The sequence below is a fragment of the Microcebus murinus genome, chromosome 13 (assembly GCF_040939455.1).
Source record: "Microcebus murinus isolate Inina chromosome 13, M.murinus_Inina_mat1.0, whole genome shotgun sequence".
NCBI classification, from domain to species: domain Eukaryota; kingdom Metazoa; phylum Chordata; class Mammalia; order Primates; family Cheirogaleidae; genus Microcebus; species Microcebus murinus.
Window position 1 is genome coordinate 32,825,272 of NC_134116.1, and position 27,315 is coordinate 32,852,586.

The window sequence follows — 27,315 nt, forward strand, 5'->3', positions numbered from 1 at the left end:
TGTGTATTTTTCATGAAAATGAGCACACTAAGGGCTTTAAACAACATCAAGACTTAGTTTCAGAGAGTTGCAATGTTACCCTGAGTTCTTTACATCTATGGAATTTTTTTCCTTTAGTATTCTATAATACTAATTCATTTTTAAATTCTAGTTTTTATCCCAGATAGATTATTCTATATCAATCCCCAATCCTCAAATATGGATCCACACACCTTGTACCTCTACTATGTATTACTATGTCCTCTCTATCACTATTATCATTAATCTAATCAGACATTTAATTATCTTTTTTTCTAAGAAAACTGATTTGACATTTTATCAATTTAACAAATATTACACATAATTTCAGGAGTATCACATCACTGGCAGGGACTTTTACTTTCTAAGTTTGAAACTGATGCTGCAAGAGTTAATATCTATCAGTTCATTTTAATAAAATTGTACTCTATATCTAATTTTATAGTGTTTCTATCATGGCTGGATAATTATCCTTTCTGTATTTATATCAGTGAAGATTTATACCTTAAAAGGCAGATATTTTTGTAAAGCATAATATTATAATGGGTTTCAGAGTAAACATAAATGATATAAGTAAACATAAATGATGTAAAGTTCTTTAAAATATTTTGAAAAATATACTACAGGTAACAGAAAATATTAACATATGTTGTAATTTTAACAAAAGAAAATCTTTCCTACCCACTCCCCTTTGATATGAAACAGAAAAATAAGTCCTAGAAGATAGGACTTATTAATCAATCAGAAATAGGAAAGTTCTCAATTGGAAGAGATCATTAAGGCTATTTTATTCAACCTCCTATTCAATGCATGGGTTACCTTTCTAAAGTTTGTTGTCCAAACAAGATTAAATGTCGACAAATTTTCAAATGAAACCTTAAATAAGCTGAAGAAGAGTTATGCTCAGCTTTTATAAGGACATTTCCTGGAAATCTACAGAGAAGACAAATAACAAAAGTATTGAGAATGCAGAAATGCTTGTTGCACATCAATGAGGGTGTCAGCAACTGGTGCAACAGAACCAAGACACTCGAGCAGAATGCACAATAAAGTCTGTCCTAGGCAGCAGCCAAAATAGGTGCAAGTTAAACTGAGATCACCTCAGCATATTCAGGGATTACTACAATGACAGTTTTAGCAGTAGTTCATTTATAAAATGCATAACAAATGCATGAAGAAAAGAACAGCAAAGAAAAAAAACATTAGCAATGATATTGAGCAGTAAATTTACATTCTTGCTAAGTGTGTTGTAAGGCTATAGAGCAACCTTACTGATGATGTTTAAACTGTGCTTAAATTAAGATTGCAAATAAAGTTGAAAGTATTAATGATTTATTGGATTTGGGTTAAGAGTGTATTATAATCTGAGAGAAGCCAGAATTATTCTTTCAATGATCCTAATAAATTTGTTTGAAAAATACAAAAGTGGTGAGTTCACGCTCTTCTCTAAATGGTTTCAATAGTAGAGGAAGCAAACCACAAGTTTAATTTAAAATGCATGTTTAATTAAGGCTTTCATCATACTCTCAAGTGTCATTTTACTAAATTTTTCTTTTTGGCTTTTGGCAAGGAGAATATATATAACATTAAACTAAACATAGATAACAGATATATTTTAGAAACAATTACTGAAAGAATATAAATATGCGTCAACTCTTTTATAGAAATAATTTTATAGAATGGGTAACTGGCTAATACAATCTTTTTACACACCCATTTCTTTATCCTCAAAACATTTTAAACAATTTTACAGTGCAAGTACAAGGACAGAGTATCAATCATTTGATAGGAAAATAATTACCGTGGTATGTATAACTTGTTACAAATGCATTATCTGTAATTTCATTATATTCTGAAGTAGGAAAATAACAATGAAATGTTAATTTATATTTGTTTCTGATGTTTAATAGATACTTTCCACTTATCTTTTATACAAAAGGAAGAATCAGATCTTTTATATGTCCCTGCCTAAGAGGCTTTTGCAAAACATGTAGGGGAAAATATTCAAAACAAATCTCTTTTCTGTGTAAGTGTGAAAACCCAAGCTTGTTTATGAAAGTTTGCTAGGTGTCCCATTAGAGAAATGACTTATCCTTTGGAAAGCATTTCACTGTGAATTAATTCACATAAAATAACTCATTATGCTTGCCAAGTTACATATTATCAAAAACATGTTCTTGTTAAATATTTACAAAGTTTTTTTAGCAAATTGGACTGCATGGGATGGTTTTAACAGTCTTTGGATATTTTTGAAGTTTTAGTTCAGTTCAGTTTTACTTTTAATGTGATTTAAATCTCAGGCCTTTGATTTAGCTAATTAGCTATAGTTTTGAGGGATAGCTGAGTGTATGCCAGTGTTTATATATTCACATTTCAGATCTGCGTCTCATTTTTTTCAATATACAAAAATATATGCCTGATCAAGTCAGTTATATTTATGGATTAGGATTGAAAATGTGTTGAAATTAAGAGCATTTCATGATTTATAAAATCATTGACATTCAACCTTTGTAAACACTTAAAACCTTTGTAAACACTTGAAAATCAAAACACATAAGAAATGCACTCCCAAATGTCATAAGGTCAAAGTCTAGAAAAACACAAATTGTACTATTCTTTGTCTACACTGGAATTGCTTTGTAAAACTGGTGCAGGCAAATAAAAAAAATTATAATTAAAATTAAACTAAACTGAAACTCCGAACTCATCAACTGTAATTTAGAAGGAAAAATCAGAAGTTACTAAAATCATTTCATTCTATATCACTTATTGTAAACTTTAAAAATACTTAAAAATATGTATTTTGTAAACAGGTAAATTTTTAAATGTAATAATAATGCTACTTGGTAAATTGTCTTTCAGCCAATTAAATTGACAGGAACTCTAAAGAATAGCTGATCAATAGTTATTTAATGTGTCCTAAATAAAAAGAGACCTTCAATAGAAAGAAATGCTTCATCTTATTACTTACCACTATAGTTTGGTTAGTTTGAGTTTAATTTTATAAGAATGGTTATAAATATATTTTGGTGATTATTTTATTAAAGGGGGCAAAATATTGATATTTATATGCTAAAGTATTTTAATAAGACTATAGAAATTATTATCTATTAAAGGATGAAGGCCTTGCTTGTTTAAATATTTTAATTCTTAGGGTTAATAAACTAACTGTGGAAGCACTATAAGGCAATTTGATAATAATAATTGGTAGTTGAATACAACATCCCATAAGGGTGGATAACTGGGAGCTAGTCCTACTCACAGGAGTCAGAAGGAAACAAGTTATAAAGGGACCAAGGCCTGGTCATGAGGTACGACTATGGCACTTGCCATATACCAGTTCCTTCATATTTCAGTGATAACATGAGCAACATATGAATGTTTTAACTTGAAGCAAGGTGCAAGCAAGTATTGTCAGATTGCCTTCAAAATCTTCAGTTTAAAAGGAATTACTAGCATTCTATACATTTTCAAGTACATCTATCCTAAGATATATTGTACAGGCCTTTGGGGCCAGAGTGGAGAAACACAAATTGAGAAACAGACAACTCTTTCTATTATTTCTTTTGTCCAAAGCACTAAATGATTATATGAGATTGACTGTTTTATGCTATTGGGCCATAATCATCATGAACTATTTTTCCATGACCTTAAGTTTCTGATTTCCTCACAGTTCTAGAGAAAATATATACTTACCACATAGAGGATGCTATACCTGATTTCTCTAACTTTTCTGCTGTCAGCTAAAGATTGAATTTCACAAAAGCATGGTCCAGATCTATTTTACTTGATGTTATATCCCATGACCTGACATTCTTTCTGACAAGCAGGTCAAGATGACTCAATAAATATTTAAGATTCATTCAACCAACACATATGTACTTAGCACCTGCCATGGGTGAGGAATCCTTGTACACTCACTAACTGAGTGTTTTGACATATTTTGTATTTTTTGCCTACCTGATAGGTCAGAAACGGAATTTCAGTGTTTTGGACCTCTAATCACAAGTGTTTATCCCCAAATTCTGTTGATTCATTAGATTTCTTTCTTTTAGATTGAAATGTCTTTAGTAAATGGTATTTTTATTTCTACTTGGGAGGGGCTGCTCGGTGACATTTGTTTCTTTATGACCCTTGAATTTTACAACTGTGTCCTTCTTTTCACAGTTAATATTCAAAGGGTTGCCTTATTTGTTCTAATACACTTCCGTCTTTCCAGAAAGGGCCCCTTCTCAACACTATCACCTTTGTTTTCATACATTTTAGCAATTTCCTTTCAATAGCCTGGTAGCTAGTGCTATAATCCAAAAAAGCTTTAATCTTGTTCCACTGTTCCTCTGTTCAAAATAGGGTACTGAGATGATTAAAAAGACTATAAAACTGTGGAAGAGCAGCAATATGTTAATAATGAATAGTGGGAAAAAACAGTATTAGCAAAATATTACTAAAATTTCTTGCCAAATGTCTTAAGGGATAAAGCTAAAAGGCATTTCCAAATGTGTTGACCTATCCATTTTTGCCACTCTTAAATAACCACAGTTAGCCAGAAGGCAGTATTAAGTATTGCTAGCCTAAGTGGATTTAGAAATTCTTCAGATAAAAGTAAATATCACTACAAGTTTCATGTTAGTCTGAAAAACTATCTATTATTGATAAGTTGGTGGTCTATACAGGATTCCAGTAAGATGTTTAGCAAGTGTTCCAAGTTAAAAGAAAAGCTAAAACATAGTAAAATGGTACAAGGAATAGCTAGTGTCGTTATATATATGATTTCTAGCAAAAAGAAACAAATACATAAGTTCCAAAAGACTAGTGAGGCTGCACATGGTAACTCTTAATTATTTGTTAAATATAAGGAAGCCAGAGATAGTTTAGATAAGACTGCCAACAACAATAAAGGATAAGTAACTTGCTAAAAGAAGATAAATACATTCTACATATAAGAATTGATTAGTTTCTTTTCACAGTAATAACTTAAAATCATATCATGATTTCAAAAAAACATTATAATGTGAATTACTGAGTTATAATAATTGTGAGATGAGAGAATGAAATAAATGAAACAAAAATAATAAAATATTGAGGGGTACATGACAAAAAGTCTGTGCATATCATAAAATAGTCCTCAATTAACTTGACCTTTCTGTTGTTTTAAAAATGCTTATATTTGAAAGATATATCAGTAAATATTACACAGAAAAATATTGTTTTAGAGGTACTTCCTCAGATATGAGCTAAATGGCTAATATGATAAGCAGCTACAGTTAAGTACATCGAGGCAATTGGTTATCCTTCTCAACTAAGTTAACTTCAATAATAATAACATGCCAACATGTGACATTTACAAAGTGTCACAAACGTAAGAGCAAGAGAGGGTACAAACATGGAAATAGAACATTTGAGGGACTTCTTGGAGCCATACACAAGTCTATCATGATGTTTTATTAACATAAAAATGCTTGAATAAGACAATACTCAAGTTATAGCCATAAGTTAATGTATTTCAAATTTTGATACCTGAAAAATATTGTTAGTTTAAAAAAATAATATTAACTATAAAATGAATTCCCATGAACTTTTATTTTAAAAGCAATATCTTCATTTGGCAGATGAAGCAATTGAAACATGTACAGGTAAACATTTTCTTTGCAATTCAACTCCTATTATTAATATTTTCTCCTTCTTTTCATAGGATAGAAATTGAACCAGGAATGCCCTAGGGCAAAATATTTCTGTTTTCATGCCAACAACAGTATAAAAATTTATAAAAATATTTGTATAAGCTCTTGTATATATAATATAAAATTAGAGATGTAGTGATGATTATTTATAGGTGGAAAATATTATAATCATTATAACATCTTATGTAATTGTTCTGAAGACAAGTTTGCAGAGCAAAGGACAATAATCAGATATTATAACTCTCAGAAAAGTATCTACTTGTTTTGATGATATTTTGCATACATTTTATTAATCATTTTTATGTTTGAGCTTTTTTAATATCCAAGTCTATCTCAAGTATTTCCATAGGGCTTACTTTTCTTTTCAAATTTTAGTTGTAGAGGAAGGAAAGTGCCATTACCATATTTATATAAAAATTGGAACTTCATGGTAAGTTTATTTCTTACATCTTGGCCTTCATTCTACTTTTAAAATTTTTCTTTGAACTTGGCTTCTTCAAATTTATCTATACTTCTGAATACATCATGCTTTTCATGAAAGGGCTCTCAATTTTGCTTTTTTAGCCAAGTTAAAGAGTAGAGGTTTTTTCATGTTATATTTAATATCATTTAAAATGCCTTATTCATCGTAATATAATAATCTATTTTACAGCCTATAAGTGAGTTCAGTGCACATAATAATCAAATTTTTAAAAGGCTAATGAAAATTTTATTTAGATCATAAGAAAAGATAAAACAAGACAAAATAACTTTTATCAAAGCCACACTTTGCTGAAACCGTTTTTCTAAATCATTGCTTATCAGCCAAGAGTAATTTTTGCACATCACGAAGGGTCCATTTAGCAAGGTCTGGAGAGCGAGAAGGGAACTGGGGAAGCTACTTAAATCTGGTGATTGGAGGCCAGGGATGTTACTAATCATCCTAAAATGCACAGGGAAGATTCCCCATAACAAAGAGTTATTTAATCTGGAATGTTAACAGCACTGATGTTGAGAAACCCTGCTTCTAAGCAGTCTTGAGATTACATTCTATACATTCTCTTTAAGAAAGTATAGATTTTTTTCTTTTTCAGGATGCTCAGGGATGCTTCCTGATGTTTGCTGAAATTCCCCTAAACCATATAGTTCAATAATATCACATTTTCTCTTTAGCAGTGGCAAATCAGAACAGAACTTTGCTATGTACAACACCTATTTTATAAATGTAGTATTGTTAACCATTTCCTCTAATTGTACAATATTTTGGATTATACAATAAGGTTTAAATTTTTTTTTTAATTTTAGTATATTACGGGATACAAATCTTTAGGTTACATACATTGCCTTTTCCCCATCTGAGTCAGAGCTTCAAGCGTGTCCATCTCCTCCTCCCCCTCTCATCTGCCCGGCACTTGATGAATGCTATTACTATATGTGCACTGAAGTGTTGATTAGTTAATGCCAATTTGATGGTGAGTATTTGAGTGCTTGTTTTACTTGTGATACTTATCATTCTTGTGATACTTTGCTTAGTAGAATGGGCTCCAGCTCTATCCAGGATAACACAAGAGGTACTAGATCACCATTGTTTTTTGTGATTGAGTAGAACTCCGTGGTACACATATACCATATTTTATTAATCCACTCCTGTATTGATGGGCACTTGGGTTGTTTCTACATCTTTGCAACTGTGAATTGTGTTGCTATAAACATTCTAGTGCAGATGCCTTTTTTATAGAATGTCTTTTGCTCTTTTGGGTAGATGCCCAGTAATGGGATTGCTGAATCAAATGGTAGTTCTACTTGTAGCTCTTTGAGGTATCTCCATATTGTTTGCCACAGAAGTTGTGTTAGTTTGCAGTCCCACCAACAGTGTATGAGTGTTCCTATCTCTCTGAATAGATACCAACATTTATTGTTTTTGGACTTTTTGATAAAGCCCATTCTCACTGGAGATAAGTTAAATCTCATTGTGGTGTTGATTTACATTTCCCTGATGATTAGAGATGTTAGGCAATAAGATTTTAAGATTATCCTTATTTCCATTAAATATTTTACTGTATTTTGTTCGAGTCTTGTGTATGTAAGAGGATAAAATTTATTTCTATCAGCTAGTATCTTTTGGAAATAAATTGTCTTTGTTTGGGAGAATAACTTAATATGCCACTTGCAAGCACTGACTCTGGGTTTTAGAAAAAAGAAACCTAGAGATAGATAAATATCTTTGTGTAAAAAAAATAGCCAGAAATTTAAGAATAGTAGATAACTAAGAAGCAAGACAGAAATAGACACTTAAGTGGCACTTGGATTAGAGGTTTACTACTGTGAATGGTTTTCATAATTACACACAGTAAAGTTTTATGTATGAGTGCCCCAGCACCCCATTCACAATTCATTCTTGCCAACTCAAAGGAAGATACACTATTGGTAAGTAACTAGAAAGGCAAAATGTCCACACCTATAATTATAAATCATTTTATATATTAAAATATTCATTGACCCAGCGTGAAGTCTTCACATTCATCAAATTGCTCAGATTCATCAAGCAGCAAAATAAAAAGATAATGAATATACTTAGTCTCTTCTTTTTAGGTTCAAATGAATTCTTATCCACAATTCCCTGTCAGAAAAATCGGCGAACAAGTTTACTAGAAGTTGTTTTTATATATTTTCTTATTCTTATCTGATTTGTCATGATGAAAGTAGAGTCAGCAGAAGTTTGAGTTGGGGAAAAGGGAGGAAGAATTTGGTGACATGGATGACATATGTTTACCAGGCCAGTTGCTGAAAAATCTTTTAAAGATTAAATTTATCTTCAGAATTTAAGAATAAAAAATAATTAATTAATTAAAAAAAAAGACTATCATTGCAATGTATAAGCAATATTTTAGCTTTTCAGTTTCACTCTTTAAGGGACACATTTCTTACTTACTGATCTGGAATGGTTTGTCTTTTTTATTTTTCATGAATAATAAGCAGTGTACTCTTATTAAAATGTAATTCAGATCATATCATCGCTCTGCTCAAACTGTTCGATATTTCCCATCTCCACTAGAAGACACTCCAATGTCTTTATATAGAATATAGGATCCTGCAGTGGCTTGAATATCTGCTCTCCGGTCTGACCACATCTCTTGCGGTTCTGCCCCTTTCTTAATGGGCTGCGAGTACACTAGGTACCTCTGCAGTTGAAGTCTGCGAGGATTTCCACATGTTGTTCCCCTGTCTGGGACACTTCTCCTACATATCTCCATGAATACTCTAAGGGAACACTTGGAAAGTCGAATGATAACAGGTTTGACAAGATAATAAGTACTTTATCAAACGTATTTTGGAGTTTCGGAAGGCTTCACTTAGAAAGTTACTTCAATTCCGTGATTTCGTAAAAGAGTGGTTTTCTTTTCCAGAAGATATTAGATATTTTAAATATCTCACCATAAATCTATTTCCTTTCAAAGATGCCTACTAGCATATACTTTGAAATATGGAAAAGTATGTAAAATAGAAAATTATTTTAAACAATTCTCTGGATTTGTGATTACATTTCCTACAGTCAGAGAGTGTAAAGGAATGCCAAAAAAAAAAAAAATGTTAGCAAATAAAGTAAAAAGCTTAAGGAAAATTCCAATGTAAATACTAATAGTAATCATCAATTTTTTAGAAGAAACATGCTTTGAACTTCCTCTAAGAGACCACTTCTTTCTTTGATTGTTAGTAAAATCTTATTTCCTACACTTTCACCTTGAAATGCATATTAATTCATTCCATCCTACTATGTTAATTTTTCTCTTTTTTAAAAAAAAATTTTATTTATTTATTTTTCCATCATATTATGGGGGTACAAATGTTAAGGTTACATATATTGCCCTTGACCACCCCTCCCCCCTTGAGTCAGGGCTTCAAGCATGACCTTCCTCCCCCCTACCCCCCGTTGGTGCGCATTGCACTCATTATGTATATATACATACTATGTTAATTTTTAAAAGGTGATATTTTTCTTAGAGGAAAATTAATCATATTGATTCCAATTACTTTTTTATGTCTCATTTATTATTATTTTTTTTTTTTTTTGAGACAGGGTCTCACTCTGTTGCTTGTACTAGAGTGCAGTGGCACCATGATAGCTCACTGAAACCTCCAATTTGGGGGTTTAAGCAATCCTCCTGCCTCAGCCTCCTAAGTAGCTAAGACACAGGTGTGCACTACATGCCCAGCTATGTTTTCTATTTTTTCGTAGAAACAAAGTCTCACTATGTTGCTCAGGCTGGACTTGAACTCCTGGCCTCAAGCTATCCTCCTGCTTTGGCCGCCCAAAGTGCTAGGATTACAGGGGTGAGCCACAGTGCCTGGCCACACTTATTAAATTTTTTTAAAACAATAGGTAATTCAATTAGAAATCCAGCAATGTTTTACAACAAGCAAATTGAAAAATATATTTTTAGGTCATTCAAATATATCTTCACATTCAAGTGTATCAAGAAGATGAATATAGGTGAATAAATTACTCATTTTTTATTTTTATGCATTTATAATGCTTTACACTCTATTCTTAACAAAAATAAAGTGTTAATGAAGATTAAATTTCTTTCTCATTAGATGTCACAAACTGGATATGTTTATAGCTGTACTAAAAGAAAGACCACACTATCTCAAAAATGATTTTGAATAGAAACAACATGATTTCTACTGTTTTAAAAAAAAGGTTGGTGCAATGTACAGGTTTGAAAGAGAATTATTTCACTTCATTTCAAGTTTATTTTTTAAGTAGACAGATAAAATTTTATGTATTTATTGTGCAGAACATGATGTTTTGAAGCATATATACATTGTGAATGTTTAAATCTAGCTAATTAGCATATGTCTTACCTTACATAGTCATCATTTTTGTGGTAGGAAAACTTACATGCACTCTCTTAACATTTTTCAAGAATACAATATATTGTCATTAACAAAAGTCACCATGTTGTATGTAAATTGTTTATTTCTTATACACAGTCTATGACAGGTGAGGAAAAGGATTAGCAACACTTTGCTGTAAGAAATTTTGGATATGGAATGTGCTATCAATTTGTCATTACTTAAAGATCAATAGTTTGATTATTTATTTTATCGAGATTCCTGGTCTGAAAGTTATGGAGTAGACTAGATTATTTCTAATTTCCATTTATGTGTTTTATTGATATTATTATGTCAGAGAAATATTAAGTGATATCGATATGAAATATATTTTGAAGCAAACGCATAGCTTTTGAGTTCTTAAATCTTTTTAGTTTGAACTTTCATTTTATATTTTAGATTCCCCATAACTATGCTACATATTCTGCTGTAACCAACACAACAACTAGGATCTTGCACTTAGTTCAAAGGAAAAACAGCAGGCTGTGATAGCAGACAGCTTTGGTTCTGAATGTCAAATTTGTCATTCAATAGTAGAAAATTAGAGAAGGTGATTAACCTCTAGATGCTTCATTTTTTTATCATTAAGTAGGAAATGATAAGTCCTGCCTCAACAAGGTCATTGTGGCACATGACAATGAATACATGAATATTAAGTGAAAGCTACATATATTTGTACTAATTATAATGTCAATTAGCTGAAGAGATAGTAGTTCAGAAATAGTATCAAAAATTAAAGGAAAAAGAAAAGGCAGTTTCACAAGAAATATGAAAGATAAGTTCAAAGAAACAAGAACTGTCATAAGATAAATATTTAATTGACAAAAATCATGTGATAACTTCAAAATGTTAATGTAAGAGCTAAAAAGTTATATACATATGACTCAAGAACAATATGTTTATATACATATGACTGAAGAACAATATGTTTAAGTGGTCATTTATTAGTCAAATTGAAGGAAGAAAATTTCCTGAGCTCCTTCAGTAGACAAGGTGCTTACACTCTCTTTGCTTCAGTTTTCTTATATGTAAAATGAGGTAATTGGGAAGGTGGAAATGCAAGGAAGAGCAATACGGTATTTTGTGTCTTGCCCATCCACTGGGTAGCTGCTGGCTTTCTGATCACACCTCCTTCCAGCCACCCCTCACAGCATCAAAGGGGCCAAGGAAGCCATTTTTTATCTATTGAGATAATTATTCATACCCACTCCTATTCTCTTTATATCTTGAGTCTACTTAAGATGTTTATACAGTGCCTGGCTCCCAGTATAATTACAACCAACCCAATTGTTACTGAGGTTTTCAAACAAGTAAGCTCAGAAATGAAGACACGTACTCTGAACAAAAACGAAAGATCTGTTTAAGGGACAAAAAGAAATGTATGATGAGAAAAAAAAAAGTGTGGTGAGGAAAAGTTTGACAGTAAATGGACAGGTGGAATTATATCACCTGATATAAAAATCAGCTAAAGGCTCATATCATGTGTCCATTCATGCTAAGAATATTCTGAAATCAGATGTTTCTAATAAAAGAACAGACAGGAAATACAAAATAATACAAAAGAGTAGATGTACCTCTAAACCTGAATTTTGGTTTATCAGGTTGGATTTTCCTGTATTGCAGTGTTCAGAGAACAAAAATATATAAGAGATACAAAAGTGACCTAAATGGGTATCTTTATGCTCCTTTTTGATCAACAATTATCTCTCAAACAAGTAGTAAAGCTACTTGCAGTGTTAAGAGAGGGTGAAGGAGTAATGAAAATAAAAACTTACTGAATCTGTTACTGATAAGGCTGCTGCTACCAGTTCCCAAGACCACAATTGGTTTTGTTGTTTGTTAGACATTATCTACAACAGTGTCACTAATCCCTAAAAAATGACTTGCATAATAAACCAAAAAAAGTTTACTGCAACAGCAGATCCTAAGAATGGTAGTGTATCATTTTCTGAAGTTTTATCTTGAGACCATTCCTACAACAAAGGCAAACACATTGTGCCTCCAACTAAAATGTCCTAAGCATCATAAGGTAGGGAACCTGAACAAAATAAAGCCTCAAGAAAGAATAAGGAAATGAAAGATAAGTCCCAATGAAAGTAGGAAATCCTGAAAATTCAAGAACTATCAAGGATAAAGTATATTTTCTTTCCATCTGTTACCACCACTAATGAAATCCATCTATTTGTTGAAGACTTTTGCATTTTTATCTATTGCTAAGTAATTCACTTTCATTCATGAATACAGCTCATGCACTAGTATTTCTTATTCATTACAAACAGTACTGATATATTTAAATAAAAACCATGATAATAAAAATATAAAGAAATTATAAGAATTTATATAAGTTTTAGCATTATTTCTTCCTTCACTCTATTTACTTTTTTTAAATGCTTTATTGAGTGCCAGGGTCCTGCAATACGCTGAATGTGATGGGACATATATAAAATAGATGAAAATGTTTTCTGCTCTTTCTTTCAAAAGTAGTAGTATCTTATAGGAGACAGAAATGATAACAAATAATTTCAAAATTATAGGAAGTACCAAAATAGAAAAAAAAAAAAGTTCAAAGTACCGAGAAGACAAAGCTAACAACAGCCCAAAGAAATCCATAGATCTAATTCAGTTAGTGTGGAAGGTATTCAACATGCAGAACTTTGGTTTGAAGGACATGGAAACCATACCCGGTAAAGAAAATGCTTAAGAATGTCAATACATTTGTCATAGCTTTATTGATATTTCAATACAAAGTTTAAAAGTATGTATCTATATTTAAAAGCAAAAATAACACACAATTTAAATATTCTCTTTATTTTATTTTATTTTATTGTTTTATTTTATTTTTATTTTTTATTTTATTTTTAAATTTTCTCTTTATTTTAAGCCACTTAAACCTAAGCAGACAAAAGTATACAATGGGGAAAAGAATCTCTCTTCAATAAATGGTGCTGGGAAAACTGGATAGCTACATGCAGAAGAATAAATCAGGATCCCTACCTTTCACCTCTCAAAAAAATCCACTCAAGATGGATAACAGATTTAAACCTAAGGCATGAAATCTTAAGAATCCTAGAAAAAGAGGTTGGAAAAACTCTTTCAGACATTGGCCTAGGCAAAGAATTCCTGAGGAAGACCCCCAAAGCAATCACTGTAGCAACAAAAATAAACAAATGGGATCTGATCAAATTAAAAGATTTCTGCACAGCCAAGGAAACTATCATTAGAGCAAATAGACAACCTACAGAATGGGAGAAAATAGTTGCTCTCTACACTTCTGATAAAGGTCTGATAACAAGAATCTATCTAGAGCTCAAAAGAATTAACAAGAAAAAATCAAACAACCCCATTAAGAAATGGGCAACAGAAATGAACAGAAACTTTTCTAATGAAGACAGAATAATAAAACATATAAAAACATATAAAAAATGCTCAACATCTTTAATCATTAGAGAAATGCAAATCAAAACCACAATGAGATATCACCTAACACCAGTGAGATTGTCTTGTATGAAAAAATCCCAAAACAACAAATGCTGGCAAGAATGTAGAGAGACAGGAACACTCTTACACTGTTGGTGGGATTGCAAATTAGTGCAACCTTTGTGAAAAAGAATTTGGAGATATCTCAAAGAGCTAAAAATAGAAATACCATTCGACCCAACAATAGCATTATTAGGCATCTACCCAAAAGAGCATAGACATTCTATCATAAAGACATCCGCACCCGAATGTTTATGGCAGCACAATTCACTATGGCAAGGACATGAAACAACCCAAGTGTCCATCAATTCATGGGTGGATTATTAAAATTTGGTATATGTTTACAATGGAATATTACTCAATTCTAAGAAATGATAGCAAGCTAGCACTGGATTGAGCTTAAGCCCATTATCCAAAGTGAGGTGACACAAGATCAGAATTATGGGCTCCACATGTACTCTCCATCAAATTGGTACTGACTGATTAACACGATGGTGCTCAAAGGGTGATGGTGTTCACCAGGGATTCAGGAGTTGGAGGGGTAGTCCCATATCTTAGGGATGTGGTAAGCATTGTGGAGGAGAAGGGCATACTTCTAACCCTTGCTAGGGAGAGCCAAAGATATAAAATGTAACTAAAATGTTAAAAAATATATATAATATTCACCTGCTCAATATTTACATGCTTATTTTACAACAGTATGTATATAGTTATTTATATGCACTTAGATGAGGCTAATATTTGTTACATTGGCAAATATCCTTTCTTCTTTACACATTTCACTGCTACAAATTCACCAATGTTTTTATAAATAAAATAAACATTTCCGAATTATCCTCATGAGTAAATAATATTTTTTTCACTTGAAATAATTAGGATTTGCTTCTGTAGATCACATTGAGTCTGGCATTAAAGCACATGGCTACAGCTGCACCCACTTCAGCGAATTACTTTTTAATTACCAATAATTCTCTTCATTTGGCTTGGATGACCACACTAGCATCTGGGAATTAAGGGGGAAAAATGGCTTCCCAATACAACATATTTTCTTAGCTATAAAAATCTCTTTGTTTTTGTTTCTGTTATTTTTAACTGAAATTGTCAGTGTCATCATTTTTTTCTTTGATACTACTAAATAATTTTAGAGAGAATTCCAACAAAAAGCTAAACAAACAAGGGCAGGCCAAGCCTGGTAATTAAATCAGCAGGTCCGAGATCTCTCCTCAGTGGAATTTTCAAACTGCAATGCCAATTGGCACAGAAAAGTGTAAAACCTAATTTAGAAAAGAGTACTTCTTAGTATGAATTATTTCTGTCATGGAGGGCTGGGTTACTTTTCAAGGTTCTAACATTTCTACTTCCATCAGCCTCTTCCAGAATGCTGGGAAATTAGTGCCCGGGATAACACATCAGGCTAGAAACCACCAAGCTAGCCAACCTGAAAAGAGAAGAGCTTCAAAAAAGTCCTCTCCCTCTCAGAATATGGAAAAAGAGAGCCAATTTCACTGAGAGGTTTTAACATCCATGGATACTCTGCTCATAAAAGAGTCTGACACAGTGTCTGTTGGTAAGTTACCAAATCACACTGTTGTAAGAGCTTTGCACTTCTGTTCATAAAGGAGGACCATTATGTTCAACTACTATGTTCAGCATCTGCCTCTGCTACTGTCTCCTTCTTTATGTATCTTCTGACTGTATTTTTTTAAAAAACCTTTCTAAAAGAAACAATTTTGTTCCCTTTAATATTTTTAAAATAATGCATTTGATAAATCAAGTTCTAATGTGCCATATGCTCTTCAGCTCTGTGATAAAGAAGGAAAAACACCATTTGATGTTTTACAACCAGGTAAAGATATTTAACATCCAACAATCCAACATCCAACAATTATTTAATCCAACAATTATGTATCAAATGGTGGCCTTCAGCCTCAGACTCTTCTTGACAATGGAGATTCAAAATTCTGTGTATTAGCAGAGGTTTTAGGCTCTAAGAATCCTACAATCTAAAGGGAGGGAGTAGAAGCCAACAAAAGGAGAAAGAACAGCTTTAGAAACATGTGTAATGGCAACAACAAAATTAGGTTAAGCTTTAGAGAGAGTACATTCTAGAAAAGTCAGCCAGAAGTAAGTTTTGTGTATCCAAAGAAACTGAAAGAATATCAATATGGTGGAAGCTTAGCAAGGGTACAAAGTTAGATTAAAGCAAGTAAAATAGGCAATGGCCAATCATAATGGACCTTGAAGGCACAGGGTAAGGATTTAGTTATTCTTTTAAAGACACTGAAATTCAATAGGTCTATGCTAGAGAATAAGACAATGTAATTTTTGTTTTAAAAAATCGTATGTGCAGAACCAGGATGGTGGCAAGACGGTAAGCATATAAATGATAATGGCTTTGTATTGCATTGGATTGAATCAGTGATGGATTTGAAGAAAAGTAAATGGAAATTTGCTTTTTGCTTTGAAAGTAAAGCTATCAACACAAGCTGATTATTCGACTGTGGGAGGATCATTTGGGAAATACCCATGTTGAATTCTACTTTTGCCTTTAATAGTTGTCTGGATGATAGTACTATTTGTGAAATGGAAAATGCTTAGATGGGAAAAATTTGAATTGAAGAGTGGGTCCTGTTTTGAACACATCAATTTTAAGATGGCTAATAGACTTGAAAGGGGAAATATTAACTAGTACTAGGAAATTTTGACTTGATTTCACAGGTGAGGTCATATCTAGACATTTAAACTTGGGAGTTATTAATACATGGATGATATTTAAGCTGTAAGACTAGATCAGAGTATACATGTATCAAAATATCACATTGTAACCCACGAATATATAGAATTATGATTTTTCAATTAAAATAATATTAAAGAAAAAAAGACTAGATGAGTTAACCTAGGATAAGTTAGAGAAAATAAGGGCTAAAGAGGTTCAAGATTAAGCATGGAACATACCACAGTATAGTATCCAGCAAAGGAGACTTGGAACTAATACCCAATGGGACAGATGTGAATTCCTGGAAGCAAAGAGAAGTGTTTAAAGAAGGAGAGAATAGTACAGAGAGTACATGCTGCTGCTAATATTTTTAAAAATAAAATGGCTATTAGATTAGGCAAATAAATAAACTTGACAAAGTAATTTTAATCAAGTGGAGCTGGAGTCTAGGTATGGAAGAATGAACACGTAGAGAAAATTCCATAGATAGTACTTTAAAGATTTTCTTTGGTTTGTTTTGTTTTTGTTTGTTTGTTTGTTTGTTTTGTTTTGGGGAATAACATAGACATAGGGAAGACTTTTAGAGAAATGTGGATATCAGCTTTTTATTAATGATCTCTGATAATACTATTTGAAATTAAAACATAACCTGAATTTTCATACAAGAGAACAGCTTCAATAAATATTCAAATGACTTTTAGTAGACCTACCATTTGATGCAGCAATCCTATTACTGGGTATTTACCCAAAGGAAAAAAAGTCATTTTATCAAAAAGATACCTGTACTCAAATGTTTATAGCAGCACAATTCACAATTGCAAAGATGTGGAAACAACCCAAGTGCCCATCAATTCCAGAGCGGATTAATAAAATGTGGTATATGTACAGCATGGAGTGCTACTCAGTCATAAAAATAATGAATTAATAACTTTTTTAACAATCTTCATGGAACCGGAGACCATTTTCCTAAGTGAAGTATTGCAAAAATGGAAAATCAAACACCACATGTACTCACTAGTAAATTGGAACTAACCTATCAGCACTCATGTGCACAGATGGAAGTAAAACTCAACAGAAATCAAGCAAGAGGGAGGGGGGAGGAGGAATTCAGTGAAATAACACCTAAGGAGTATAATGTACAGTGTCTGGGTGATGGACACTTTTAACTTTGATTCAAGCAGCACAAAAGTAATCCATGTAACCAAAACATTTGTACAGCCATAATATTATGAAATAAAAAACAATCACTGTAGGGGCAAGTGTCATAATAAGCATTTACTTCCAGAATAGCTGTTTTATAATTCCATTCAACAGTATTTATTGAGTATGATGTCAGTTCAAGGGACAAAGCTATGAAGAAGACTCAAAATGTAGGAATCCATAATCTCCACAAACCTACTTCTGTGTATAGGACTGTGTTTTATTAAGTTCTCAGATTTAATGTTGTAGGTTGAGGGACACCAAAGTTCCAAGTGTAGAAATTTCCTCCCGTTAATTTCACACATTTTGATACCAATAAACAATCTTGCATCTAAATTCCATCTTAGCCAGTCTCTATTTCCAGACAGCCCAACCTTGAAAAATATTCTCAAAATTAATAACATTTGTTCTGTAATGGCACCACTATGGCTTTATGTATCTATTTGTTATTTCTGAAAGGAAATAAGAGTTTACATTATTATTATCAAATATATATCATTTCCTAGAGAGTTGAGTGTTTTAAAATTTTTTGCTTTTTATTTTTTCAACAGCTCCGATGTTATAAGCATTGTGCCTATCAAATAAGAGTATTCCTGGCCTTAAGTTCAAAGAATTAGTTTTCTTATTCTACATTAATTTAGCTAAATCATAATATATATTGATTTATCTCATATTTAAAGTATGTCTTTCTCATACACTTTGTAGTTGGGCCTGAATTTTCTTACTGACTTTGTTGTTTTATTGTTGGGAGAAGAAATAGATTATTTGTCTAATTCCTAATATCTTTTACCTTTTCTTTATTCTAGCTATTACTTGAAATCCATTTATTTTGTTTTTTATATTAAACATTTGCTTCATGTTGGGACCATGTATTTCTCACCTAGAATTTCTAGTTGGCATGTGTATTTATGCATGTATGCATGTATTATTTATTTTCTTACACAATGCCTTTATTATATCTTACACTCTTTTTCAAACTGTATCTCATACTATTTAGTCTATGGCATCTTTACTACCCCATGCTCGCTTTAAAAGCAAAACAAACAAGCAAAAACTCACTTCTCTTTTGGGATTCTTAATTTTCTTGCTCTGATCTGTATAGAACACTATTCAGCTTCCTACAAAATTCAGTTTCTTCCCTGTAGACATTGTTTCCTTTACCTCATTCTTTACTTTATTTTATTCCTAAATTATCTATGTATACTAACTCTAATATATATTTTTTTTTTTTTATTTTGGCATATTATGGGGGTACAGATTTTAAGGTTTCAATAAATGCCCATTCCCCCCCCTCCCCCCAAAAGTCTGAGTCTCCATCATGACCATCCCCCAGATGGTGCACATCTCACTCACTATGTATGTATATACCCGCCCCCCTCCCCCCTCCCACCTGCCCAATACCCTATTACTGTAGCACCTATGTGTCTACTTAGGTGCTACTCAGTTAATACCAGTTTGCTGGAGAATATATCTGGTGCTTGTTTTTCCATTCTTGGGATACTTCACTTAGTAGTATGGGTTCCAGCTCTAACCAGGAAAATATAAGGTGTGCTATATCACCATTGTTTCTTAGAGCTGAATAGTACTCCATGGTGTACATATACCACATTTTATTAATCCATTCTTTGATTGATGGGCACTTGGGCTGTTTCCACAGCCTTGCAATTATGAATTGTGCTGCTATAAACATTCGAGTGCAGGTGTCTTTTTTGTAGAGTGTCACTGGATCATTTGGGTAGATGCCCAGCAATGGGATTGCTGGATCAAATGGTAGATTCACTTGTATCGCTTTAAGGTATCTCCATATTGCTTTCCACAGAGGTTGAACTAGTTTGCAGTCCCACCAGCAGTGTAGGAGTGTTCCTCTCTCTCCGCAACCACGCCAGCATTTATTGTTTGGAGATTTTTTGATAAAGGCCATTCTTACTGGGGTTAAGTGATATCTCATTGTGGTTTTAATTTGCATTTCCCTGATGATTAGAGATGTTGAGCATTTCTTCATATGTTTGTTGGCCATTCTTCTGTCTTCTTTAGAAAAATTTCTGTTCAAGTCCTTTGCCCACTTTTTAATGGGGTTATTTGATTTTTTCTTCCTAATTTTCGTGAGTTCTAAGTATATTCTAGTTATCAGTCCCTTATCGGATGCATAGGATGCAAAAATTTTCTCCCATTCTGTAGGCTGTCTGTTTACTTTCATGACTATTTCTTTGGCTGTGCAGAAACTTTGTAGTTTGATCATGTCCCATTTATTTATTTTTGTTGCTGCTGTGATTGCCTTTGGGGACTTCTTCATAAACTCTTTGCCCAGGCCGATGTCTAGGAGAGTGTTTCCAACTTTTTCCTCTAGAGTTCTAATAGTTTCATATCTTAGGTTTAAGTCTGTTATCCAGCGTGAGTTGGTTTTTGTGAGAGGTGAAAGGTGTGGGTCCTGTTTTAGCCTTCTACAGGTGGCTATCCAGTTTTCCCAGCACCATTTATTGAAGAGGGATTCTTTTCCCCAGCGTATGTTTTTGTCTGCTTTGTCAAAGATGAGATGGCTATATGAGGATGGTTTTATATCAGGATTCTCACATCTGTTCCACTGGTCAATATTCCTGTTTTTGTGCCAATACCATATTGTTTTAATTACTACAGCTTTGTAGTATAGTTTGATATCTGGCATATTAATGCCTCCCATTTTGTTTTTGTTGCCTAGAATTGTTCTTGATATTCGGGGTCTTCTTTGGTTCCATACGAAGCGTAAAATTATTTTTTCTATATATGTGAAGAATGCTGATGGGATTTTAATAGGTATTGCATTGAATCTGTAGATCAGTTTGGGTAGTATAGACATTTTGATGATATTGAGTCTGCCGATCCACGAGCATGGTATGGATTTCCATCTGTTTACATCCTCTGCTATTTCCTTCCTCAGTGTTTCATAGTTCTCCCTGTAGAGGTCTTTTACCTCTTTGGTTAAATATATTCCTAGGTACTTTAATTTCTTTGTTGCTATTGTGAAGGGAATTGAGTCTTTGATTTGGTTCTCAATTAGATTGTTGTTGGCGTATATGAATGCCTCTGATTTCTGTGTATTAATTTTGTATCCTGAGACTTTACTAAATTCATTGATCAGTTCCAGGAGTTTCTTGGTTGAATCCTTGGGGTTTTCTAGATACAATATCATATCATCAGCAAACAGTGAAAGTTTGATCTCTTCTGCCCCTATTTGGATACCTTTGATTCCATTTTCTTGTCTGATTGCTGTAGCCAAGACTTCCAGCACTATGTTGAACAGAAGTGGAGATAGTGGGCAGCCTTGTCTGGTTCCAGTTCTAAGTGGGAATGATTTCAATCTTTCCCCATTCAGTATGATGCTGGCTATGGGTCTGTCATATATGGCTTGTATCATTTTTAGGTATGTCCCTTCTATGCCTATTTTCTTAAGTGTTCGTATCATGAAAGGGTGTTGAATTTTGTCAAAAGCTTTTTCTGCATCTATTGAAAGGATCATGTGGTCTTTGTTTTTGCTTCTGTTTATGTGGTGAATTGCATTTATAGATTTACGTATGTTGAACCATCCCTGCATCCCTGGGATGAAGCCCACTTGGTCGTGGTGGATTATTTTTTTGATAAGTGTCTGGATTCGGTTAGCTAAGATTTTGTTGAAAATTTTTGCATCTATATTCATTAGGGATATTGGTCTGTAGTTTTCTTTTTTTGTTGCATCCTTTCCTGGTTTTGGTATCAGAGTAATATTCGCTTCATAAAAGGTGTCGGGGAGGTTTCCGTTCTTCTCGATGTTGTGGAATAGTTTCTGCAAGATAGGTACTAGTTCTTCTTTGTAAGTATGGTAAAATTCAGGTGTGAAGCCATCTGGACCGGGACTTTTCTTTTTAGGGAGATTTTTAATTGCTGTTTCTATTTCAGCTGTTGAGATTGGTCTGTTCAGGGAATCTATTTCTTCCTGGTTGAGCCTAGGGAGGCTGTGTGTTTCTAGAAATTTGTCCATTTCCTCCACATTTTCCAGTTTGTGTGCATAAAGATTTTTGTAGTATTCATAAATTGTATCTTGTATCTCTTTGGGATCAGTTGTGATATCTCCTTTTTTATTCCTGATGGAGCTTATTAGAGATTTCTCTTTTCTGCTTTTCGTTAGCTTAGCCAACGGCGTGTCAATCTTGTTTATTTTTTCAAAGAACCAACTTTTTGTTTTATTAATCTCCTGAATAGCTTTCCTGTTTTCAATTTCGTTTAGTTCTGATTTGATCTTGTTGATTTCACTTCTTCTGCTGGGTTTGGGGTTGGTCTGTTCTTCTTTTTCCAGCTCTTTGAGTCGTTGCATTAGATTGTCTATTTGTGATCTTCTTGCCTTTTGGTTATAGGCATTTATGGAGATAAACTTTCCTCTCAGAACTGCTTTAGCTGTGTCCCAGAGGAGTTGATAACTTGTCTCTCCATTGTCGTTTTCTTCATAGAAGTTTTTTATTTCCGTCTTGATTTCTTCATTTACGAAGTAATCATTTAGTAGGAGGTTGTTTAATTTCCACGTTTTTGTGTAGAAATGTGAGTTTCTGTTAGGGTTGATTTCTAGTTTTATTCCACTGTGATCTGAGAAGGTACATGGTATGATTTCTATTTTTTTAAATTTCTTGAGATTTTCTTTGTGTCCTAGGATATGGTCAATCTTAGAGAATGTCCCGTGAGCTGATGAGAAGAACGTATATTCAGTGGATTTTGGGTAGAATGTTCTGTAGATGTCTGTCAGACCCAATTGTTCTAGAGTTTTGTTTAAGTCCATTATTTCTTTATTAATTTTCTGTTTGGAGGATCTGTCTCGTGCCGTCAGTGGGGAGTTGAAATCCCCGGCGATTATGGAGTTGCTATTAATCCATTTGCTTAGCTCCAGTAAGGTTTGCTTTATGAATCTGGGTGCACCTAAGTTGGGTGCATATATATTTAAAATTGTTATCTCTTCTTGTTGGACTGTGCCCTTCACCATTATATAATGACCCTCTTTGTCTTTCACTACTTTTGTTGGTTTAAAAACTAAATCATCTGAAATTAGAACTGCCACACCAGCCTTCTTTTGGCTTCTATTTGCTTGGAATATTGATCTCCACCCTTTTATTTTTAGTCTATGTGCATCCTTGCAGGTTAAATGTGTTTCCTGAAGACAGCATATACTTGGCCTGTATTTTCTTATCCATTCAGCCAGCCTATGTCTCTTGAGTGGAGAGTTTAAGCCATTCACATTTATTGAGAGAACTGATAGGTAAGGTAGATTACTGATCATTCTGTTGGGTTGGATGTTGTTGCTATGATTTCTGTCTTGAGCCATTGTAATATCTGGCCTTTAATATCTTTGGGTTTTGGTTGTTTTTATATCCGTGGATTATTATTATGATGTTCCGTGCATAACGCTGTTTTAAGTACTTCTTGTAGGGCTGGTCTTGTCTTGGTGAATTCTCTGAGCCTTTGCTTGTCTGCGAATGTTTTTATTTCTCCTTCATATATGAAGCTTAGTTTTGCAGGGAATAATATTCTAGGCTGGGCATTGTTTTGTTTCAAAAGAGTGAGAATGGGGCCCCAGTCTCTCCTTGCTTGTAAAGTCTCATTAGAGAAGTCTGATGTTATTCGAATTGGCTTTCCCTTGTATGTCACTTGCTTCTTTTGTCTTACAGCTCTTAGAAGGGCCTCTTTAGTTGATACTTTGGTCAGTCTGATGACTGCATGTCGTGACGTCTTCCTGTTTGCATTGAATCTCCCAGGGGTCCTCTGGGCTTCTTGAACTTGTATATCGAGATTTTGAGCAAGGCCTGGGAAATTTTCCTCTATTATATCTTCAAAAAGCTTGTCCAGCCCTTGAGTGTTGTCTTCCTCCCCTTCGGCTAAACCTATGACCCTCACGTTAGGTTTTTTCACATAATCCCACAGCTCTTGTAGACTTTGCTCTTTTCTCTTGTTTCTCTGCTCTATTTCTGTGACTGATTTATTTAATTGGAAGGTGTTATCTTCAAGCTCTGAGATTCTTTCTTCTGCTTGATCTACCCTGTTCTTGAGACTTTCCACAGTATTTTGTAGTTCTCTGAGTTGATTCTTCATCTCCAGGACTTCGGTTAAAGTTTTCTTCACTGTGTCAATCTCTTTGTTGAACCTTTGTTCCATTTCTTGGAGGTTTTTTGTGTTTTCTTGGTGTTGGTTATTGAGTTGTTGTTGCAGCTGGGTGAGTGTTCTTATGATCCACATACGAAATTCCTTTTCTGTCATATTGGTTGCCTGATTTTGGTCGGTGTCCGTTTCTAGGGGGCTGGTGCTCCTCCTTGGGGGTGTGTTTTCCGTTTGGTTCTTCATATTTCCTGAGTTCTTTCGCTGATTTCTTCCCATGTCGATCAGTTGTTGTTTCTTTCCTTAGGTTATTGTTTGGGTATTCACACACCTTGTTTAGTTTCTGAGGCGTTAGGTGGTGCCTGTGGGTGAAATTGGACCACTCCCTGTATATTGAGTCAGTGGGTGCCGTGGAAAGGCTGTGCAAGATGCCGTCCCTGTCAGTAGGTGGCGTTTGCTTGGAGGAACAGGCTATGGTGTTGATTTTGAGTCCTGTTATCAGCTCTCTTTCTGGGCGGAGCTGGGTTGGGTAAGCCTGCCCTCAGGCCGTTAGCAGGGGTCAAAGTTCTGTTCTCTGCTGTCAGGGCGGGGCTGGAATGGTCCGGCTCAACCAGAAAGTCTAGGTGTGGGGGTGGGGCTGTCTGAGACCCACAGTCTGCAGCAGGCCTCGCTTCTTTCCACCCTCCCCAACTCCGCAGCTACTCCTGGGCCTCTGCCAGCAGGCCAGACCACAAGCCACCAGGCCTCCCCGGACTGTGATGCCGACGGGGAGGTTCCCTGCACAGGAACGCCACCTGGGTTGGGCGCACGGCCTCCTCCTGGGAGGAGGGTTGCCCTCTAGGATGCCGATCCGCCCCTGGAGGCACACAGACCTCAGTAGGCTGTTCACGTATAATCCTTCTGTGCCCCGGGCAATGCTAGCCCTCGGTGCAGGGGATCTGGTCTGCAGGTCCGACCTCTGGGTCCCAGAGTTCAAACTGTATTCCCACCAGGGAGAGGGTTTCCGGTCCTAATTCACCCACAGGGAGCCCAAGCTGGGTCTATGTCTCTCAGCCTCTGAGTCGGCACCGTTTTCCTGGGAACACGGTGCCAGCAGCACCTGGGAGGGCGGGCGGGGTCCCAAACGGGAAGGTCCCGTTCCCTGGAGGTGCCTCCGGCTGGTGGCTGTATTGTCTCTCTGGGCAGCTGCCGGTAGGGTCGGCGGAGGGGAGGAGGAGGCAATATGGCGCCTGCCGCGCGGCTCTCCGTGCACACGGAGGTGCCCAGAGGAAGTTGGGAACCTGGTGCCACGTCTGCTACAGGCTCACCGTTGGCAGGCGGCGGCAGTCTCTGGGCTGATGTCCGCAGGTCTCTCCACCCGCTTGGGAGCCCACCAGCAGTCCCGAATGCAGGGGAGGGGAAACAGCGAATCCACCTACCCTTGCCGCTGGTCTCCGGGCTGCTCCGGTGGTCTCAGCCTCCAGTTCTCCTCCGCAGCCTCCTCCCGTGGAGTCTCCCGGGGTCTCAGGTACCCCTCCTTCCGGCCCTTGTCCGCTGTATGCTCGTCTTCTTGCTTCTTTCCTCTAGTTTCTGCTAGAATCGGTCTTTTCTGCAGAGACCCTCTGTCTGGCCGTGTTATTCGTCCGCCATCTTGCTCCGCCCCTCAACTCTAATATATTTTAATGGTAAGAAATTTGTGGTTAAATTTCCAAATTCCTCCAAGTCCGAAAATGTATATCTATTCTGCTCATTCTCACTGCTTGAAGATAATTTGGTAAGAGAAAGAATTTGAGGTTAAATAATATATCTCTTCTGATTTTTTAAACCCAATCTCCATTGTCCTCTATGATTAGTATTATTGATGAGAAATCTAATACAGTAAGTCATCAATTAATGTCGTGGAGAGGTTCTTGGAAATGATAACTTTAAGTGAAATTTTAGATAGGGAAATCACTTTTACCATGGGCTAATTGATATAAACAACACTTAAATTCCAATGACATTTCTAGTCACAAAAACATCACCAAACTTCTAAATAAAGTCCCAAAACAATTCTAATATTAAAGATTGAAATAAATGTGAATAAATTCATTTAAGAGGGTTAATAAAAACAAGTATGACAATTACTTACCCAATTTCTGGCAAAAATATTCTAATATTAAACATTGAAATAAATGTGAATAAATTATTTAAGAAAGATTAATAAAAACAAGATAATTACTTAGCCAATTTCTAGCAAACAAGTGAGCAACAGCAATTATTGCAGTGGTGGGTTAAATCAACAAATGAATGTTTGCAAAGTGAGCATTGTAAGGGGCACCTTCTATCCTCAGCAGTTCAAAAACAATCTGAAATATGGCAAGCCTTTTGAGCCGTTTTGGACCATTTCATTCATTGTCATGTATGATTATCATCTACTTTACAAATTTTTATTTTATAATATTTTGTGTTCATTCACTCATTTTCAAATCCACTTAATTCAAGTTTCAGTATGGCAGGTAGCCAGAGACTATCCCAACAACTCAGGGCACATGGTGGGAACCAACCTCGGCTAACTATCATCCATCACAAGATGCAGTCACACAAACATAATCAAACTAGGACATGAAGATACAACAATTCCCATAACATGCAAGCTTTGGGATGTGGGAGGAAACGGAGTAGCAGGAGAAACCCCATGTAGACGGGGAGAATGTGCAAAGTCCACACTGCCTGTGGTCTTGGAGGAGACTTGATTTTTTTTCTCTCATTAATGGTTTAACAGAACAACACTGGACAAATGGATGTTATTTGAAGACCTGTTCTGTCATTAAATCCTTGCAACTTTGTAGGTTACCTACTTTCTCTATGAGAAACAAAATTTCTGCTAATTTATTTGTTGTTCTTGTTCACAATGTTTTTTATAGGGCTAGGTCATACTTATCCTATGTGACAATTATGGAATTTTCTAATTTAAAGACCACCTTGCATGATCTTTTTTAAAAATTTCTTCAGGAAATGTTTCCATTTTTTTTTTTGTTTATACATTTTAGAACATGTTTTTGTCAAGATATAGAGCTCATGATGAAGTCTTTATTTTTTATTTTTTTTATCATTTCTTTCTTTTATTTCGGCATATTATGGGGGTACAAACGCTTTGGTTACATAAATTGCCTTTGCATCACCAGAGTCAGAGCTACAAGTAAGCCCATTCCCCAGATAGTGAGTGTTATGCCCATTAGGTGTGAGTTTACTCATCCCCTCCTCCACCCACCTGCCGGACACCTGATGAATGTTATTGAT